Here is a 16,188-nt window from a genome sequence, read left to right as displayed (position 1 = left end):
GAACTTGGCCAGGCTCAAAGTAGCTTAGGGCTGGGCTCCCAGGAGACACAGGTCACACCCCCAGGGTCTCTCATTGTTGGACAGGGGCTCACCTGCGTGCGAGAACTGGGACGTACCTTTCTTGAAGAAATCATCCCTGGCTCCACACTTCACCCACATCAGGAAAGGAACAAAAGCTTTGTCACTAAACATTTTGGCAGGCAAAACAAAACTGTGACCAGGTTTTGAGACCACGTGGTGGTCAGGGCCGGGGGAAAGCCAGGAACCCGGTGGAGCGCCACCCAGCGTCCTGCGAGGACAGACCGGAAGTGGCCCGGCTGCAGCGTTCCGGGCTCCCAGCAGGAGGTGCTGCGCAGGTCGCCCAGGCAGGACAGCCCTGCAGCGTCGGGTCCGCGGGGAGAGCGGGTCCGTCCACCCTGCTGGTCAGTTAGGGATGGAGTGCGCTCAGGTACTGCTTCCCCGCAGGGTCGAGGAGTGGGCCTGATACCTCCTAGGCTCCTGGTCAAGTGACTTCGTGCCGGGGTTGACCCCCACAGGGCACCGTGCTGCATCCAGACGGAGAATGTGGGCAGATGCGGGGCATAGACGCCATCAGAGCAGAGCGCCTGCGGGAAATCCCACCTGCGCCCGCCTGCCCACCTCGGGCCCCAAGCCCCCATCCCATGATCCATTACCACACACACACACACACACACACTCCCACGCCGCACACATATGCGCTGTGCACCTACACCATGCACACAAACAGCGCGTGTCCACCAACAGGCGCACACACACGAACAGCGCACACACACGCACAGCGCCCGCACACGCACAGCGCCCGCACGGGGAATAAAATGAACACCCTAAGTGCTCGCTCCTGAACACAAGTGACGCTCACGTGCATTCTCCCCTTCTTCTGAGCTCTGACGGTTTCCAAACTAAACACGTTTATAAAGTAGTTAATGGTGAATGACTTTTAGATGATGGGACTTTCTGACGTTACTCCACAAATACTCCAAGCCCTGAGAGATGAATGTAGATATCCCATGTGTCCTTGAGGAAAGAATGGACAAGCAGAACATGGTCCATCCACACAACGAGTGTTGTCCAGCCTGAAACGAAGGCAGTTCTGCCACAAGCTGCAGCGTGGATGGACCCTGAAGGCATTATGCTCAGTGACATAAGGCAGACACGGAAGAACAAACGATGTTTGAGTCCGCTCATACAAGGCCCCTAGAGCAATCGGCTCCATAGACACAGAAAGCAGGATGGTGGGTGCCAGGGGCTGAGGGAGGGGAATGGGGACTGAGTGTCCCACGGGGACTGTCTGGGTTTTGCAAGACAGAAGTAGTGACTGAACACCACCACACACAGGCATGCGCTGCAGCAGCATCTACAGCAGCTGAGACATGGAGGTAACCAGAATGTGCACGGACAGACGGATGAAGAAATTATATATGCACAGAAGGGATTTATGATTCAGCCATGAGAAAGTAATGCCGTCTGCAGGGCTGATCCAGAACTGGGACAATTACAGTAAGTGAAGCACTTCAGAAGGAGAAACTGGTACTGATGAGCTATTTTATGAAAGTGAAATACACGCCCAGTCAGGAAACAGACATTGTTACAGGAGAGTGCTGGGTGGAAGTGATGAATTAGGAGGCTGGGATTCGTGTATCCTCACAAATACATAGAGAATATAGAATCGACACGGACCTACTGTAGAAAGGGTGCTGTACTACACACTATGATAACGTGTATGTGAAAAAAACAATGAATCAGAATGTGTATGGGGATAACTGATGAAGAATCTCTCCACCAACAAACACAACACTGAAAGTCAGCTATCCTCCAAAAAAGTAAACACTAACTTTAAAAAAGAAAAACAAGGGTTAATGAGCCACAGGCTTCTGGCAAGTGCCAGAAGAATCCACAGACTAGGAGTCACCCTGAGGCTCTGGCTACTGTAGCAACAGGAGTAGGGCATGGAGAAATCCTGCCCCCTTGTGGCCATCTCCTGCAACAGAAACTTTACAGCTAGTGCCTGTGCTGCAGTGAAATAAGGAAAAGCTTCTTCTCTTTGGCCTTTCGATTCCTTCTCTACTTTAGCTGCTCCTTACCTACCGTCTTCATTGATAACTGTTTCCTTCTTTTCAGAAAATTAACCTATTGACTCTTGAAACAATGCAAAAAAGAACAAGAACATTGGAAGGAACCTTATACTTTTGTGGAAATAAATGTTTTTTGGAGGAAATAGACAGATGGCTTTAATCCCCAAGCTGGAAGAGGAGAGAACACAGTAGACTTGTGTCTCAAGAACTGTGTCTCCCCTGATGGGGAATCAAGGGATCACACAGTTGGGGCTCATCATCAGAGGTTGGAGATAAAGGGCAAACATATAAGGATCCTGTATTCTTTCTTTTTGCATTGTTTCAAAACAGTCCATAGGCTGGCATCAGGGAGCCCAGTAACTTGGGTCCAGCAGGCAGTCGCAGGAGTTGGGGCCATTGTCTTTTGTAAATTGCATTGAGGCTTTCTTTCCATAATGCAAAAAGAGAAAACCTATAAGGAGAGGTTTGCAGAGAGAGCACCATAAAGTTAAGCATCAGGATATTACTAGCATAAAATTAAAAGATAATAGATGTGAAACATGGCTCATGCAGAGTTAGAGGGCAATAGGTGTGGGATATCCCTGGAGAAGAGCATGGAAAGCCACTCCAGTATTCTTGCCTGGAGAATTTCATGAACAGAAGAGCCTGGTGAGCTACAGTCCACGGGATCACAAGGAATCAGACACAACTGAGTGACTAACCCCACACACACACACACACACACACACACACACACACACACAGAGGTGCCGGATGTAGCTTACACAACAGGTTAGTCTTCTGAAAAGAAGGAGACTTAATTATCAATGCAGGCTGTGTATCAGGAACAGTTAAAGGAGAGAAGGACTCAAAAGGCAAAAGAGGAAAAACTATTTCTTACTTCACTGTAACACTCATAAACACTTCACATTCGCAAGGACTGCTGGGCCCTAAATGATACCAGCACTTTAAGAGTTTCCATGGGTAACTAACTGTTCACATTCACGAGGACTGCTGGGCCGTAAATGATACCAGTACTTTAAAAGTTTCCATGGGTAACTAATTGAAAACAGAACTGGGCAGACAGTGAAGATGAAAATTTCCAGTCAATTCCATACACACAAGTTAAAATCAAAGCCCATGAAACCGTGCTGCACACCAGGAATTGTTAGAGACGTGCAAATCAAAACCACAGCGAGGGAACACTGCAGCGGTTTGAAAGGCCATCCTCAGTCTACAAAGGAAAAGGGTGGAGAGACGTGGAGGAAAGAGAACACTCACAGTGCTGATGAGATGCGAACGCGGAGAACCACTGTGGAGAGGAGTACGGAACTGCTTTGTTAATTTTTAGTAAGACAAACATTGATTCCAGCCTCGGTCACAGGGGGACGTAATGCACACCCTGCTCAGCGTTCCCTCATCTTCAGCGCCAACATGGGAAGACGGTGCCTGAACAGCAGCCCCGCCCGAAGCGGCAGACAGCCTTCGTGAGAGACACACAGTCAGGTCTCTGCGAGGCTCCCCCTCCCAGCAAAGGGCTCCTTAAATCCAAATTCATTTTGCACAAAGAGGAAAGAATCAGACATACTCTATAAACTAAATCAAGGATCTTTATTTTTAAATATAAAAAGTGAAGGGTAAAAGCAGTAAAAATTACACTTCAAGCGAATAAATTGCAAGCCAGATCAACTATATATTCTGACTCATAAAACAGAGGAGGAGGATGCGAGCCACGCAAACCACTGTGTGAGCGGCCCTTGACTGTGTGGCTGCCGCCCGGGTTCTCCAGCCGTCCCCGCCGCCAGACTCGGCTGCAGACGCCAGCCGGGAACCGGAGCTGCTCTGTCCGTGACGCCGGGGGGAGCCTTCTTTGTCCCCAGGGGCGAAGAGACCCCAAGTGTATGCGCCTCTCCCGCCAGGCTCCACGCAGAAGGCTCAGCCTGAGCCGTGTTCTTCGCGATCTTCTCCGGCAGGTCGATGGCGGTAACATGAGGCGAAGGAGGCGCCGAGACTGTGCCGCCTCCCCTTTCTGCGGCTGTTTTACTTTCTTCTCCCTCTGTGAGTGACTTTCTTTGTATCAAAACAGAAAGGGCGCGTTTCCACAGTTCTCACCGGGATTTGGGGCTTCAAAGGTCCCCGTCATTGGCGACTGTTGGGTTCTTATCGCTACTGGCTGCTCCCCAGCCTCATTTTGGGTGGGTTTGGGTTCTCTCCTTCCAAACAAAGGCAGGCGTCCTGGGGACAGTGAGTGGAATTTCTTTCTTACTGGGAACATCCGCAACACCTAAAAAGATGCGATTAGGGCAAGGCTTTGTGTACACTGAAAGTGTTTATCCTCCAATACCCCCTTTGCTTCTCGCCGTTTGATTCTTTTCTCCATTTCAAAGTCAAAGCCAGCAGGCACGGTGGGTGGCTTCTCCGGCACTTTCTCAGGGAAAATGCGCCCATTGTGAAGCATTCCAGAATCCGGGTTCCGTGCTTTAAGCTTGTAGAGCCCTGCTTCTATAGGGTTACATTTCGTGGGTTTCCACTTGTTTCAAACACCTCCGCCACCTCCTGCTGCATTTTAATTCCCTTCTCCGACTCCTGCTTCTCACTACTTTTTAGGATCTTCTGTATATGGGAAGAAAACCCTGGAAAGAATAGATATGTGTTTATGCATGGCTGAATTAAGTTCCTGTACACCTTATACAAACACAACATTGGCCATCAACTCTATTCCAATAGATCAAAATGAAATTGCACAGAAAGAAGAAAAAAGGGGCATGAAAAATGCTGCCGCCTTGTGGCCGTTTTCCGTAACAACAACGTCGAAAGCTGTGCAGATGGACCCTTAATATTCACAGGGCCCATGGCCTTGTGAGTAAACAACACCCGGCTTCAAGGAATGTTTTAGGAGTGTTCATCAAAACACAGGGCAGACGTTCAAGAGTCTATTGCAAGAGGTTTCACACTCATACTCTTTTAAAAAAAATCACAGGAAATGATGTCAATCTTGCTAAATATTAGAGAAATCCAAATCAAAACTACAACGAGGCATCACCTCACACCAGTCAGAATGCCCATTGCCAAACGCTCTGCAAAGAACCAAGGCTGGAGCTGGTGTGGAGAAATGAGAGCCCTCCTCCATCGATCCTGGAATGTCAACTGGGAACAATCTCTGTGGAGAGAGCATGCGTGCTAAGTCACTTGAGTCATGTCCAACTCTTTTCGACCCCACGGACTGTAACCTGCAAGGCTCCTCTGTCCACGGCGTTCTCCAGGCAGGAATACTGTAGTGGGTTGCCGTGTCCCCCTCCAGGGGATCTTCCCAACCCAGGGACTGAACCCAAGTCGTTCATGTTTCCTGCACTGGCAGATGGGATCTGCCTCCTGGGAGACCCATGAAGACAGTGTGAAGGTCCCGTAAACAATGAAAATGGGGACGATGCTACAATATTCCTGTCACTTAAAAAAGACGCACAACCTGAAAGCTGAGAGTTGTGTTCTATTCAGTGGGAATTTTTAGGACTACAAGCCCAGGAGACACCGTCTCAAGTAACCCTGAGGGAACTGCTCCCAGGAGGTGAAGGGAGGAGCCAGGTTACACAGAGCTCTGCAACAAAGAGCAGGCAGTCTGAACATCAAAAGGCGATTGTTAGAGAAAACCAGACATCCTGAGTCAGGGACTCAGCGACCCGCCTCCTGAGAAAGCTGCATGCAGGTCAGGAAGCAACAGTCAGAACTGGACATGGAGCAACAGACTGGTTCCAAATAGGAAAAGGAGTACGTCAAGGCTGTATATTGCCACTCTGCTTATTTAACTTCTATGCAGAGTACATCATGAGAAACGCTGGACTGGAAGAAACACAAGCTGGAATCAAGATTGCCAGGAGAAATATCAATAACCTCAGATATGCAGATGACACCACCTTATGGCAGAAAGTGAAGAGGAGCTAAAAAGCCTCTTGATGAAAGTGAAAGTGGAGAGTGAAAAAGTTGGCTTAAAGCTCAACATTCAGAAAATGAAGATCATGGCATCTGGTACCATCACTTCATTGCAAATAGATCCGGAAACAGTGGAAACAGTATCAGACTTTATTTTGGGGGGCTCCAAAATCACTGCAGATGGTGATTGCAGCCATGAAATTAAAGACGCTAACTCCTTGGAAGGAAAGGTATGACCAACGTAGATAGCATATTCAAAAGCAGAGACATTACTTTGCCAACAAAGGTCCATCTACTCAAGGCTATGGTTTTTCCAGTGGTCATGTATGGATGCAAGAGTTGGACTGTGAAGAAAGCTGAGTGCCAAATAATTGCTGCTTTTGAACTGTGGTGTTGGAGAAGACTCTTGAGAGTCCCTTGGACTGCAAGGAGATCCAACTAGTCCATTCTAAAGGAGGTCAGTCCTGGGTGTTCACTGGAAGGACTGATGCTAGAGCTGAAACTCCCGTACTTTGGCCTCCTCATGCAAAGAGTTGACTCATTGGAAAAGACTCTGATGCTGGGAGAGATTGGGGGCAGGAGAAGGGGACAACAGAGGATGAGATGGCTGGATGGCATCACCAACTCGATGGATATGAGTTTGAGTGAACTCTGGGAGTTGGTGAGGGGCAGGGAGGCCTGGCGTGCTGTGATTCATGGGGTCACAAAGAGTTGGACATGACTGAGCAGCTGAACTGAACTGAACTGAACTGATGGGGTGAAGATGATACCTAACTGCCTCCACATACTCTGTGAGGTCGAATGGCCCCCTACGGGAGTAGGAGGGCCACCAAGGACACCATGAGCTTAAAACTAGTGGAGACAGTCTATACAGTAGTCCCGGAGAGCCAGGACACCCGGATCAATACCCATATACTGACTCACAGCTAGGGTTAGCACAAGACCCTCCTACTTGGACAAGGTTCTGTATCCAGAAGGGAAAGGAGGGAGTATTAATGGCAAAAAAAAAAGATGATAAAAAAAGGAAATTCTACAGGATTTGGATGGAGATGACCTGCCCCTCCCTCGTACTGGATAATGACACACCTGCTTCCCAGTGCTCCATCAGGACCAGAGGCGGCCTAACGCCCGATCCAGGGCTGGGTGAAGCTCCTGAAGCAGCCGCTGCTCCTCTGCCAGCTCTCCTGGAGATCACAGAGCTGCCGTCTCGGGAGGCTCCGATCCCAGCGATGGAGACCTCTGGTCAGCGCCCCCAGAATGCCACCTCGGCTGGACCTCCTAGATTGTATCCACCTCTCCCAGTGAGTACTGATGGGGAGGGGGAAGAAAACCAGAAATTAGAGGCTGTGTGCTACCAAGGAGCAAGGGGAAAGAACCCCACTACAGATGCCCCTCAGAGAGCTACAGCAGCCTCCAGTTCAGGACGCATGTGAGCACTACCATCAGCGCGCTGTAGCATATTATTACCAGCCACTTTCCTCTACGGCTATATTAAACTGGAAGAGACACACTCCACCATACTCGGGAGAGCCACAAGCCCTGATTAGGCTAATAGAGACTATTTTTCGAACCCACCGCCCTACATAGAATGACATAACCTAATTACTAGTCTCCCTTCTCAGCACTGAGGAAAGACACAGGATCCTAACTGAGGCCAGAAAATGGTTAAGAGAAATGGCACCTGAGGGTACTGCCAACCCACAGCGGTGGGCAGAACCAGTGACCCCCGTTAAGAGGGAGGCCCAGTCGGGACTGTAACACAGAGAAAGGGAGTGGCCACCTAGAGAGATATCATGCGGCTATTTTACAAGGCCTTGGCGGGGGGGCCCCAAAAACCTGAGTATGGCAAAACCCTCCGAAGTGATTCAAAGGGAAAGCGAATCGCCCTCTGAGCTCTACGAAAGACTGTGCGAGGCCTATAGACTTTGTACACCAATAGATCAGAGGCTGCTGGGTCTCAGATGGTGATAAATGCAGCCTCTGTGTCTCAAGCCTACCCTGAAAATGTCAGATGAGGGAGGGGAAGCACCAAGTGACTCGAATTTCTATACATCCCTGAATGCCCAGTACCTTTGCTGGGAAGAGATTGCTGTCTAAATTGGGGGCACAAGTGACCTTTCCCTCCCAGGAAAGGCCCACTCTTTGAGGGGGCTCAACCACCACTTTAGTCTCCCCATCAGTAACCCCTCAAGATGAATGGAGGTTGCACAATCTCCTGGAAGGGCTAAACATTCGAGACAGAGAGAGTCAACGCCACAATTCCCTGAGGTCTGGGCGGAAGACAACACCCCCAAGCTTGCGAAACAAGTCCCAGCGGTACCGGGATTCAAACGCAGTGCACTTACATCAGGCCCGCCTTGGGCCTGCCAGACCTCGCTAAGCCGCTTACTCTTTACAGGACTGAAAGCAACGTGGCTATGGGAGTGTCGTCCCAGACTGCGGGGACACGGGACAGACCCATGGCTTCTCTCCAGAAACGGCCAGACAACGTTGCCACCCGGTGGCTGCGATGCTTATGGGCAGTTGCTGTGGTTGCCTTACTGGTCCGTGAGGCAACCAAGCTGACTTTGGGCCAAGATTTGATCATAAAAGTCAACACTCTCCTGCGAGGGGACCCCCATAAATGGCTGTCGACATCCAGATTACTCAATACCAGGGACTGTTATGTGAGAACCTCCGTGTTACTATTCAGCCTTGTCAGGCCCTGAATCCAGCCACTCTCCTTCCTATGGGAGAAGGTGGGCCCTCGCATAATTACAAGGAAATCCTAGAAGTTTATGCGAGCAGACCTGATTTGACTAAAATACGACTCTCTGGCATAAGGATTATTTCAGTCTAATGTTTTTTTAAAAAAGGGATCTTGGAAAGCTGAGTAGTAACTGTCCTTATGAGAAGGACATTTACAGTAAAGAAGTCTCCATATTGAAGGGCTGTCCCTTTTCCCACCAGAAACAGGCAGATGATTAAATCTCAAGTAACTTATCAATGGACAAGTCCTGACTTCAATCTGCAAGCAACCACACCCTTCTTCACTGTGTTTTGCATGATAGCCTGCCGTAACTGGCTTCCCCTCCCCCCAGGTCTTTTGTTTGTGTCTGAAGATGGCATTTAAGGTGATGGCTTTGGACACTTAAGGGAGTGACTCAGTTTTCTTGGTTAACTTCCGTATATACAGGAGGTATCCATGCTATTAAACTTCTGTTTTTCTCCTGGTAATCTCTTTTTTTGTCTTTTACAGGGAAAGTCCCAACTAACCACCTAGGTTAGAGGAAAATTGTTTTTCCTCCCAGGCACATGCAATGACCACTGCTCAGCAATAGAAAGGATGAGCCATCAGCCCACGGGAAAGAAAGAATACATCTTAGCTGGCATACCGTTGCAGAAACCAGTGCTCAAAGAACCAAGCACCACACTTAGAGAGTTGGAGAACTCAGGTTTATTATGCCGGCAGGCCCTGAGGAGTTAACACTCCAAGCTCTGAGCCCCGAACAAAAGGGGTACAGAGTTTTTATAGACAGACTATAGTAGGCAACACTAGCTGTTAATAGGCTGGTTTAAACTAAGGGGTTTCTCATGCGTGGGAACAGCAGTCAAGATGGGAGGGGGATGCCTGACCTGGACAGGCCTGATTAAGCAGGTTTGCAGGGGCTGGGCCATTGCAAAGAGCAGGACAGGGTGAGTGAGATAAGCTCTGGTTCCTAGTATTTTAAATCCCTGCTTTCTGAGACTACATGACCTCCGTGATCCAGACTTTGCGAGAAGCAAGCTGAGTTACAGAGGCAGAAGGAGCAGGGGGTTACGTAAAATTTTAACTTTTCTTCTTCAACTGTAGGATGGAAAGCCTGTCCCTGTTTTTGTCTGAGCCCACAGATCTGTATGGCCCAAGGGGTAAACATAATCTACTCAAATTCAGCTATTCTGGGTGCAGCAGTGGGATACACACTGTAGAGAGAAAGCCGACTCTGACTCCATGTTGGAAGCTGTTTCTGTGACTTGTGACTTGCTTTCTGTTGTTTTTATTATTATAATCATGCTCAGTGGCTTGCCTGGAGGATCCTACCCCTCTGCTTGACTGTGAACTAAAGTGCCTTTGTTCAGCTCATGGAGGAATAGTTTGTCCCTACCCACACCCCTTCCAACGCTGGACATTCCGTGGGAAATGTTTTGCAAAAGTGAAGGCCCTTTCCCTTTAATTCCCCACCGCCTCTCCCTCTCTAAGCTGCATTTGACTTTAGTTCCTCATTGCTTCTTTCTCTCTAGTCTAAAAGAACCTGGCATCCAGTCCCCAATAAGGTGGTTGTTTTGAGGTGCTAGCCTGCTGGCTCCCCAGTTAAAGCCTCTTCTTTGCCTCAACACCTCGTCCCTCGGATTCATTGGCCTACTGTTCAGCCAGTGGAGTGAGCTTGGACTCAGAATAACAGAAACATACAAAGTAGCCTCAGTGTAAGGGATGGGGCAAAAGGTGCTGACTCAACTTTGGAAATTAACAGAATGTGTAGACTAAAGGCAAAATGGATCTTTCATAAACACAGTGGGCTTGTTTTATGGGGTTCTTTCCAGGCTGCAGTAGCTAAGAAAGCTGAAACTTGTGCACGTGTCTTCTGTTATGGGGCAAGGCAAAGATGAACAGGAGATGGTGGGAGCCAGGCTCCTCACCGTGGGGGTGAGAAGTTACAGACAAGCATGGGGACGGCCTCTGCCCTCCTGACCCTGGATCTGGGCTTCCTGGAAGGATGACGTGGGGAGCTGACTGGCCGGGAAATGCACAGATCTCTGCACTGGGAAGGCCCTGCACACGTAGGAATCTCACACCCCATCTTTCCCCTATACCTGCTGGGAACAGCCCTCCATGGTCTGCGAGGTGCAGATTTTTAGACATTCTTACCCCAGGCAGGCACAGGAGTTTGAGGGTCTTACTTACCCCTAAGCTGTCCCAGAAGCCAGGGGCGGGAGGTTGGAGCCAGGATGCAGGTGCCTGGGCCTCTGGCCAGCAGCTGGTGGGAAGGAGGAGCCAGTCCTGAGGGCAGGAGCTCCCTGACGATGGCTGTGAGCCCTGTGCCCTGATGGGACTCCTCCCCACTGGGGACACAGGCGGGCCCTGCAGGGGTTCTGCTTCTACCTGGGGCCCTTTGATGAAGCCGCAGCACCACAGAGCTCTGAAGTCTCCTGACGGAGACCCTAATTCTGACACAGTGGTTCTACAAAGGAATGAGAAAGTGAAGCTGACCCCCTGACAGCCACTCCTTTGGGCTCTCGGTTGGTTCCGAAGGGACTGCAGTCACTGGACACGGTCTGCTGTAACCCCTGCCCCGTCCTGGCCTTTCCTCTTCCTGCGATGATTCCAGCAACATCTCCAGCCTGGACCCCTCTCCCAGGCCAGACGCACTGGCCCGACCACTGCATCCACATCTCATCTCGGGGGCTAACAGGCCCCTCAGAGGGCTGAGACCCTGCTGCTCCCCACGCCCAGAAGAAGTCCCACCCTCTCCGGTTGCTGAGCCCCACCCAGGCCCTCCCAGGCCCCCACTTCCTTGTGCTCCAGTGACTGTCAGACCCTCCTGCGGAGCCTCTGGCCAGGCCCCATGCTGATTCCCCTCACCCCCACAGCCCTGGCCCAAGCCCAATCCCTCCAGCAGGCCCCAACCAAGCTCCCTGACCCCAGGGGCCGCTCACACCCCAGGCTCAACGTTTCCTTCCTGCAGCATAAATCAGGCCATGACTCTCCCCCCGTGACTCCCCCCAAGGTTTCCCCCTTTGCTGCGGCGTCTGGTGGGAGAGACATTTGCCAGGACCCTGAGAGTTCCCAGTATCCCCACTAGACTGCTGGCTCCTGGTTTCCCAGACACTGAGCACCCCAGAAGGACAGGGACACAGTACCGCAGCCCAGAACCATTCTTCAGGAGGACAAGGACACAGCCCCCCAGAACCTCTCCTCAGGGGGACAAGGACACAGCCCCCCAGAACCGTTCCTCAGGAGGACAAGGACACAGCCCCCCAGAACTACTCCTCAGGAGGACAAGGACACAGCACCCTAGAACCTCTCCTCAGGAGGACAAGGACGCAGCCTGTGGGGCCCTAAATGGGAAACCTTAGAAAAGAAGGGCTAGCTTTGCGGTTTAGAGCTAAGATGGCGCCTGGCAGAAGAGATGAGGGCGCCTAAGTTGTTTGTCAAAACTTTTGATTGGCTGTCTTGATATTCGTGCAGTGGACAGCGCATGATCACGGTAGACTCCTGTTACAATGAAGGTGCGTGATGACTTGACCTTTAATGTGACTGGTGCAACTATGGCATTTATGATTAGACCTTTAACGTGATTGGTGCAACTATGGAAAGTCCCTCGCAAAACCCCCTTGCTTGCCTATATAAACCAAGACTTTGTGGCAATAAAGCGGAACTGCTCGGAGGGAACCTGTGTCACGTCTGATTGTCTCTCACTCGCGGAGGGGCTGGCTTGGCGGACAGCAAGCTCACCTCTCCTCGGGGCCCCTCGGCTTTGCTGAGGGAAGTTCCACTGCCTCTCTCGTTCTGCGGAGCGCCCCCCGCAACAGCCCCCCAGAACCTCTCCTCAGGAGGACAGGGACAGAGCCCCCCAAAACCGCTCCTCAGCAAGACAAGGACACAGCACCCCAGAACCTCTTCTCTGGGGGACAAGGACACAGAACCACACCCCAGAACCTCTCCTCAGGGAGACAAGGACACAGAACCGCACCCCAGAACCTCTCCTCAGGGGGACAAGGGACACAGCCCCCCCCGAACTGCTCCTCAGGGGGACAAGGACATAGCACCCCAGAACCTCTCCTCAGGGGGACAAGGGACACAGCACCCCAGAACCTCTCCTCAGGGGGACAAGGGACACAGCACCCCAGAACCTCTCCTCAGGGGGACAAGAGACACAGCCCCCCAAAACTGCTCCTCGGGAGGACAAAGACACAGCACCCCAGAACTACTCCTCAGCAGGACAAGGACAGAGCCCCCCAGAACCTCAGGAGGGCTGGAGCTGCTGCTGCCTGGTCAAGGGAAGCTGAGAAGGGCTGCATAGCTGGGCCGCAAGCGGGGCAGGCGCGGCCCCTCCCTCGGCCGCCGCATCACCCCCGAGGGACTTGAGGGAAAGAGGGACTGAGGCACATGTCAGCTCGTTCCGAAGCAGGGCATTGCGGGCTCCGTCATGTCCCCCTAAATTCACGTTCTGAACCCCCAAGACACCAGGATATGGCTGGATTTGGAGATAGGGTTTTTAAAGAGGTAACCAAAGTAACATGCTGTCACTAAGCACTGAAAAGTAAGAATTAAATACACAGCCGTCCCCTCCTCCAGGGGACCTTCCCAACCCAGGGATGGAACCCAGGTCTCCACATTGCAGGCGGATTCTTTACCAGCTGAGCCACCAGGGAAACCCAAGAATACAGGAGTGGGTAGCCGTCCCTCCTCCAGGGGACCTTCCCAACCCAGGGATGGAACCCAGGTCTCCACATTGCAGGCAGAATCTTTACCAGCTGAGCCACCAGGGAAACCCAAACACACCGATCAGCGTCTCACGCACCCGAACAATTTGCTGCTCTTCAGTCGCTCAGTGTGTCCCACTCTTTGCGACCCCATGGACTGCAGCACGCCAGGCTTCCCTGTCCTTCACCATCTCCAGGGACTTACTCAAACTCATGTCCATTGAGTCGGTGATGCCATCCACCTGGACAGTTACTTAATTTTAAATAGTAAAGATGCAATCGCCTCGGTAATTGACCAAGAGGGCTCCAGGACAGGGTGAACCTGGAGGCTCACTGAGGCTCCCCTAAGGCTCTGCTCGCCCTAGAGACCAGAGATGGGTGTGGCAAAGTGCTGCCCCTTGTGGCCAGTCCCCATAGCAACAACTTTAAAACCAGGGCTGAGGGGCTCAGAATTCACCAGGGCTGCGGGGCTCAGATTCACCAGGGCTGTGAGGCTGTATATGACACCTGCCTTCAAATAATGTCGCTGTGTAATCATTTGAAAATAATTTAAAACAGGGCACACTTTCAATAAACCAATTTCAACTGGTAAATTGTACTCACACTGTATAAGATCAAAAAAGGACCTGCACAGATACTCCAGCTCACTAAATATCAAATGAATGGAAATCAAAACTACCACGACGAGTCACCTCACACTGGTCGGGAAGACCAACATCCAAAAGACCTACCAGGAATAAGTCCTACAGAGGGTTAGGGAAACAGAGTCATCCTTCGCTCTTTATCGGGATGTTAATTGGTACAGGAACTATGGAAAAGAGCACAGAGGCCCCTTAAAAAAGTCTAAGCGCAGTGGAACTGCGAAATCTGGCAGTCCCACTCCTGGACTTCGACCCAGAGAAAGTCAGAATTAGAAACGGCACACGCAGCGCTGATTTCAGGGCAGCATGGCTGACAGCCCACAGGACACTGGGGTCAGCCAAACGCAGCCAACCGACTAGCCAAACCTGGAACTAGGTTCCAAACAGCCCACAGATCTAAATGTCGCGCCAGCTACTGTAGACCTCTCGAGTCTGTTGACCAAAACATGAACACTTAGTGATACCCTCTTCACTGGAGCCCTGCTGAGTTATGAAAGAGAACAGAATAATGCCAATGGCCCCAGCATGGACAGACCAAATGGTTATCATACTAAGGGAAGTAAGTCAGAAAGAGAAATGACCTAAGATACCACTGACAGGTGTATTCTGTCATTTCATACAAATGAACAAAGTGACATGACAGAAAGAGACGCACACACTCACATCCAACTCACGACACGACTCAGTGACTGACAACAGCGTGAAACGCTGTGCTGTGGATGCTCAGGATTCACAAGGCCTGTGGGGCTACAGGTGAAAAATACCCGATTTCAAGAAATATCCAAGGACTGGTCCCTGAAAAAGAATGCAAAACTTGGAAGACCTTCAGGAAGCCAATTTCAAGGGGAAAGTTTATATTACACCTTTGTAAAAAAGTCACAGGAAAAGATGTCAACATCACTAAATATTAGAGAAATGCAAATCAAAAGTAAACAAGGTATCACCTCACACCAGTCAGAAGGGCCACTGTCAAAAACTCTACAAACATTACATCCTGAGGAGGGTGTGATGAAAAGGGAACCCTCTTCTACAGATGCTGGAAACACAAATTGGGAACAGCCACTATTGAGGATGGGGTGCAGGCTCCTTAAGCAAGGGAAACAAGAATAAAATTAGAATATTCCCTACAACCACACACAAAGCTAAGTTCCAAACAGTTCACAGATCTGAATGTTACGTCAGACCCTATAAGCCTCTTGAGGTGTATATAGGCAGATCATGCTTTGACATAAATCACAGAAGGTTCTTTTTGCATCCACCTCTTAGAATAATGAAAAAACTAAAATAAACAAATGGGACCTAGTTAACTTTCAAAGCCTTGGCAGAGCAAATGAAACCTAAAACAGAAGAAAAAGACCATCCTCAGGATGGGAAAAAATATTTGCAAAGGACAATATCACAACAACCTCATGTAAGCAGCTTGCGCGGCTCAATACATATACAGATACACACATATATATATATAAACACACAGCAAAAAATGGGCCAATGACCCAACTGGACATTTCTCTAAAGAAGGCATAGAGAAGGTCATTCATCAGATGAGAAGGTGCTCAGCATAACCCATTATTCTATAAATAGGTAACTCAAAAGTCCAGTGACGTATCAACTCACACCGGTCAAATGGCCTTTTAAAAAAACCTGTGACAATAAATGTTGGAGAGTGTGTGGAGAGCAGGTAGCCCTCCTGAAGTGGTTTTTGAGAAAGCAAACTGATACATCAACTAGAAAGAAAAGTATGGAGTTTCTCTTAAAAACTCAACAGAATCACCGAAGGACCCTGAAATCCCACATCTGGGCATAGATTTGGAGAAAAACAAAACCTTGAAAGACACCTGAACCCCTAAGATCCCAGTTGCACTAGGTACCATAGCTAAGACAGGGAAGCAGCCTACCTGTCAAAGGGCAGATGGATGCGTGAAGAAGAGGGCACTTGTACAGTAACACAGTATTACTCAGCCACAGAGAAGGGTGAAATAACGCCATTTCCAGTCACAGGGAAGAAAGTAGAGCTGATCAAACGGAGTAAAGTAAGGAAGACACAGAAAGGCTAGTATTATATGATAGCACTTTCAGGTAGAATCTGATAATGGATGCAAAATGAA

The sequence above is a fragment of the Capricornis sumatraensis genome, chromosome 6 (assembly GCF_032405125.1).
Source record: "Capricornis sumatraensis isolate serow.1 chromosome 6, serow.2, whole genome shotgun sequence".
Lineage (NCBI taxonomy): Eukaryota > Metazoa > Chordata > Mammalia > Artiodactyla > Bovidae > Capricornis > Capricornis sumatraensis.
This window is presented reverse-complemented; position numbering follows the sequence as displayed.